General features: G+C 39.7%; 1 pseudogene; it reads left to right on the forward strand.

The window, feature by feature from the left end:
• Nucleotides 1–4,777: 4,777 nt before the first annotated feature.
• On the forward strand, nucleotides 4,778–5,909 carry LOC131901335 (vomeronasal type-1 receptor 1-like; annotated as a pseudogene).
• The last annotated feature ends 407 nt before the right edge of the window (nucleotides 5,910–6,316 follow it).

The following is a 6,316-nucleotide window of genomic DNA, read 5'->3' on the forward strand; positions in this document are numbered from 1 at the left end:
CCTATAACAGCTGCTAGGTTGAGACAATAGAAAACTCCCTGACATAAGAGACAAAGTAGCTACTTGTAATGCCAATTGACATACAAAAACTTAATTTATCAATAGGTTGATTCATTAATTAAACTAGTTCTTAAATGAGAGTGCCTGCCCAGAAAACAAGAAACTTCCTGGAATTCTGGGAATTGTAGTTCTTCAAAATTATTCCTGTCCATAGACCAGGTAATATCCTGGAATTCTGGGAACTGTCATTCTTAAAAGATAGTGCCTTCCCAGAGATCAGGTAATTTCTTGGAATTCTACAAGTACTACATCTTAAAAGGTAACACCTGTCTTCGAGACTGTAACTGTTCCCTGAGACAGAGCTCGATAGTGCCATATTGGACTAAGAAACAGAGCCTGCCAGCACCTGATTGGACTAACAGGTGAGTCTTTATCCTCATACCTGAACACCTTAGCCCCCAGACTTTGGGCCCAGAGGCACAACCCTGCACCCCAACAAAACCATCCATTGCAGTCCCAGTTTCAGGCCAGTCTGCAGACAGGTCAGACTACCACCATCCCACACCAGACCCTGTAACCCAAAAGTCCCACCTCCCCGAAATCCCACCCACCCTCCAAGACTGCAACTGTTCCCTGAGACAGAGCCTGCCAGCACCAGATTGGACTAAGAGGTGAGTCTCTATCCTCATACCTGATCATCCCAGCCCCTAGGTTTTTGGCCCAAGGGGCACAACCTTGCGCCCCTAAACCACCACCCATTGCAGTCCCAGTTTCAGGCCAGTCAGCTGGCAGACCTACTGCAGACAGGTCGGACTACCACCATCCCCCACTGTGAAGGCCTAGACTTAACTTTACAGGCTCAGGAATATGCCATGATAACTGGAACGGATACAGAGCAGTATCCTCCTGCAGACATCCTGTCTGCTGTTTATACAGGAAAGCCTAACAGGATCTAGATACTCCTGCATACAACCTGTCTGCTATTTATACAGGAAAGGAAAGCTTAACAAGATCCTGTCTGTGGTTTATGGCCCTTGGAGATATCTAGATAATCCTGCTGAGCAGTCCAGATAATCCTGTTCAGGGGGTTGTGGTTTCGCACTCAAAGTCTAGACCAATAGTTTCAAAAAATCACCTTGCCCTTTTTACCCAATCCCAAGTTGCCGATTCTCAGCTTGAAAGAAATTAAAGACTTCTTAGAGATCAATGAAAATAAATGTGCTGAAGTATGACCTGATGATTCTCTGGATTTCCTCATTGTCTGTTGTTATGTCTCCATTTTCATTTCTGATTTTGTTAATTTGGATTCTCTCTCTCTCTCTCTCTCTCTCTCTCTCTCTCTCTCTCTCTCTCTCTCTCTCCTCTCATTTTGGTTAATTAGGATAAGGGCTTGTCTATCTTGTTGATTTTCTGAAAGAACCAACTCTTTGTTTCATTGATCCTTTGTATTGATCTGTTTGTTTCTATTTTATTGATTTCAGCCCTCAATTTGATTATTTCCTGGCCTCTGTTTCTCCTGGGTGAGTTTTCTTCTCCTTTTTCTAGAGCTTTCAGTTGTGCTGTTAAATCACTAGTGTGAGATTTCTCCAACTTCTTTATGTGGGCATTTAGAGCTATGAATTTTCCTCTTAGCTCTGCTTTCATGGTGTCCCATAAGTTTGGATATGTTGTACATTTGTTTTCATTGAATTCTAGGAAATCTTTAATTTCTTTATTTCTTCCTTGACCCGTTGGTGATTCAATTTGGCATTATTTAGTTTCCATGAGATTGTAGGCTTCCTGTAATTTTTGTTGTTGTTGAAATCTAACTTTAAGCCATGGTGGTCCGATAAGATACAGGAGGTTATTTCAGTTTTTTTTTTAATCTGTTGACATTTGCTTTGTGACCATGCATGTGGTCGATTTTGGAGAAGGTTCCATAGGGTGCTGAAAAGAAGGTATACTCTTTTGTGTTAGGGTGGAATATTCTGTAGATATCTAGTAAGTCCTTTGTAGTCATAATGTCTGTTAGTTCCCTTATTTCTCTGTTAAGTTTCTGTCTGGCACACCTGTCCATTGGTGAGAGTGGGGTGTTGAAATCTCCCACTACTAGTGTATGGAGTTTGATGTGCTATTTAAGCTTTAGTAATGTTTCTTTTACAAATGTAGGTGCCCTTTTATTTGGGGCATAAATATTCAGAATTGAGACTTCATCTTGTCAGATTTTCGCTGTGATAAATATGTAATGTCCTTCCCGATCTGTTTCGATTGATTTTAGTTTGAAGTCATTTTTATTAGATTATTAGGATAGCTACACCAGCTTGCTTCTTAAATCCATTTGATTGGAAAGTCTACTCCCAGCTTTTTATTCTGAGGTAGTGTCTGCTTTGAAGTTGAGGTGTGTTTCTTGTATGCAGCAGATACAGGATGAATCTTGTTTTTGTATTCATTCTGTTAGCCTGTGTCTTTTTATAGGTGATTTGAGACCATTGATAATAATGGATATTAATGACCAGTGTTTGTTAATTTCAATTTTTTTTGGTGGTAGTGTTATATGTTTCCCTTCTTTGTTATTTGTTGGTGTGGGACTATCTACTGCCTGTGTTTTCATGGATGTATCTAACTTCCTTAGGTTGGATTTTTCCTTCAAGTGATTTCTGTAGGGCTGGATTTGTGGAAAGATATTGTTTAAACCTGGTTTTATCATGGAATACTTTGTTTACTCCGTCTATATTGATAGAGGGTTTTGCTAGGTATAATAGTCTAGGTTGGCATCCATGGTCTCTTAGTATCTGTATGACATCTGTCCAGGACCTTCTGGCTTTTAGAGTCTCCATTGAGAGGTCAGGTGTTATTCTTATGGGTCTGCCTTTATATGTTACTTAGCTTTTTCCTTTGCAGCTCTTAATATTTTTTTTTCTTTATTCTGTATGTTTAGTGGTTTGATTATTATGTGTCAAGGGTACTTTTTTGGATCCAGTCTATTTGGTGTTCTGTAACCTTCTTGTATTTTTATAGGCATTTCTTTTTTTAGGTTGTGTAGCTAGAGTTTTCCTGCCTGACCCACAGTCAGGACAAGTCTCTCTTACCTGCCAGTCCCACAGCCGCTCAGACCCAACCAAGTAAACACAGAGACTTATATTGGTTACAAACTGTATGGCAGTGGCAGGCTTCTTGTTAACTGTTGTTATATCTTAAATTAACCCATTTCTATAAATCTATACCTTGCCATGTTCCTCGTGGCTTACCGACATCTCCACATGCTGTTTGTCATCGTGGCTGCTGGCAGTGTCTCTGAGTCAGCCTTCCTCTTCCCAGCTTTATTCTCCTCCTTGTCCCGCCTATACTTCCTGCCTAGCCACTGGCCAATCAGTGATTTATTTATTGACCAATCAGGAACACACTTGACATACAGACCATCCCACAGCAAGATTGGAAATGTTTTCTTCTATAATTTTGTTGAATATATTTTCTGTGCCTTTGAGTTGGTATTCTTCTTCTTCTATCCCTATTATTCTTAGGTTTGGTCCTTCATGGTGTCCCCAGTTTCCTGGACATTTTGGGTCATGACTTTGTTGGCTATAGTGTTTTCTTTAACTAATGAATCTATTTCCTCTACTGTATCTTCAACACCAGAGATCGCAATTTAATCTCTTGCATTCTGTTGGTTATACTTGCATCTTTAGTTTCTGTTCATTTACTCAGATTTTCCACTTCCAGCATTCCCTCAGTTTGTGTCTTCTTTATTGACTCCATTTCAGTTTTGAAATCTTGAGCTGTTTCCCTCACTTGTTTAATTGCTTTCTCTTGGCTTTCAAGGGGTTTACTGATTGCTTCCCATTTTTTTGTTCTTTCAAGGTCTATGATGGATTGTGTTGGGATTTTAATGGTGATTGCATTCAATCTGTAGATTGTTTTTGGTAGGATGGCCATTTTTGTTATGTTAATCCTACCAATTCATGAGCATGTGAGATATTTCCATCTTCTGATATCTTCTCCAATTTCTTTCTTCAAACACTTGAAGTTCTCCTCATACAGGTCTTTCACTTGCTTGGTTAGAACTGCAATAAGATATTTTATATTACTTGTGGCTGTTGTGAAGAGTGTTGTTTCCTTGCTTTTCTCTCAACCCATTTTTCATTTTCATGTAGGAGGGCTACTGATTTCTGGAGTTAGTCTTGTATCCAGATAAGGTGTTTATCTGCCAGAGGAGTTCCTTTGTAGAACTTTTGAGGTTGCTTATGTATATAAAGATATACAAGTCTAAACTGAGGTTCATATTTGTAATCAGAAAACTGGGTCATTTTTTAAAGTATTTTCTCTTCTATCACTTTGATGATCTGTATAAAATTTTGTCTAAAGCTGATTGGTTCTTGTTTTGCTACTTACTTTTCTTACATGATTTTATGAATTATAAATTTGTATTCTTATTCATTTAAGATATAGTAATTTTACTTAATGCTTATAGTGTTTTAACTGCCTGTATGTCTGGCACCACATTTGTGCAGTGCCACAAAAACCATGAGAGGGCATTCATTTTAGAGAACTGATGTTACAGATGGATGTTAAGGACCATGTGGATGCTGGATTTGAACATGAGTTTTGTGAAGAGCCATCTCTCCAACCTCCAATTTGTATTTCTTAACACTTTTTATCATTGAGGGAAAATGTTGCATTCAAAAGATAAAAAAAATGTGTTCCAATGTTCAATGTTCATATGTTTTTATGCCATACTGTGTTACAATGGGTGTCATGTTGACCAAGAATGATACGGTTGTATCACTAATATACTTCCATCATGAGGTGAGGGAAAGTACATGAAGTACAAAATAATAGTCTGAGTTGTCTATGCAGTGTTCTCCAGGACAAGCTCCAGTACTGTGATACCATAGTGTCTCCCTTCATAGAGCGGTAAGACTCAAAACTTTCATTATGCTCAGACCATTGAGAAGTGTCTTGAAGACTGCAATATTCCTCCTGGACATCACTCCAGCCTGCACAGAAGTCCTCTCAATGACATCTCAGGGTAAAGCTCAAAAACCACTGATGAATTGGTTCTCCAGATGCTCCTGCTTTCCCAGGTCAGAATTGGGACTCTAGCCAACATTTTTCTGTTTGTCCATAATTTCTCTCCCATATTTACTAGCTCTCAACTGAGGCCCACACAGGTCATTATTGCCAACTTGGCTTTGGCCAATGAATTCATTCTCCTTGTCACTGCATTTCCAAGCAACATCATGGTTTTCGTTCCAAGGAATCCTTAAACTAACCTGTAATGCAAAATTGAGTTCTTCATTCGCCTGGTGGCTCGAAGCACAAACATGTGCTCCACCTGTGTCCTGGGCATCTATCAGTTTGTCACTCTTGTTCCTGGTCCCTGGGGTAGGCTGATGCTCCGAGGAAGAACCCCTGATGTCTTGAGTTATTCTTGTTACAGTTGTTGGTTGTTCAGTGTCTTAAATAATGTCTACATTCCAATCAAAATCAGTGGTCCACAGAGCACAGGCAATGACACTAACAGTATAAGCAAGTGGGTTTGCTCCACATCTGGATTCAGTGCAGGCATTGTCATCTTGTGTTTTTCCCATGATGTCACATTCATCAGCATCATGGTCTGGACCAGTGTCTCCATGGTGCTTCTCCTCCATAGACATCACCAGGAAACATAGCACATCCTCACTGCCAATCAGAACCACCGAGGCCATGCTGAGACTAGAGCAGCCCACACCATCCTCATGCTGGTGGTCACATTTGTTGCCCTGTACCTCCTAGTTATAATTTGTATAATCTTTCACACTTTTTTAATGGACTATCACATCTGGTTGAGGCATGTAGGTGAAGCTTTGACTGCAGGCTTACCCACCATTTCCCCCTTCCTGTTGATCTTTAGGGATCCTAAGGATCCCTGGTCTGTGCTCTTCAATGGCTGAAAACCACAGTCAACATGACAAACATAGAAGACAGCTTTACTAACAGCCGTACACACTCTATTAAGTAAAAGTTGTTTGAAAATCCTTCCTCATAAACCAGACATGTTGACTCACTAAACTTATTCCAGCACTGGGGAGACTGAGCCAGGAGGATTGCAATGTAATCAATGACATGTCAGCCTGCAGAGTGAGATCCAGGCCAAATTGTGACAAGGAGACCCAGTCTCACAATACTGTATCTGCACCCTAAGAGAGAAAGAAGATATATTAACTAGTGAGAGAAAGCAGAATGTAAAAATACAGTAGTCATCTTATAAATATTCACAACAGTCCTAGGATATTAATGTGTTCATATATTGTATTAGAACTCGTATTGTATGCATACTGTGCATCCATATCTTTTTTCT

The sequence above is a fragment of the Peromyscus eremicus genome, unplaced genomic scaffold, assembly GCF_949786415.1.
Source record: "Peromyscus eremicus unplaced genomic scaffold, PerEre_H2_v1 PerEre#2#unplaced_72, whole genome shotgun sequence".
Lineage (NCBI taxonomy): Eukaryota > Metazoa > Chordata > Mammalia > Rodentia > Cricetidae > Peromyscus > Peromyscus eremicus.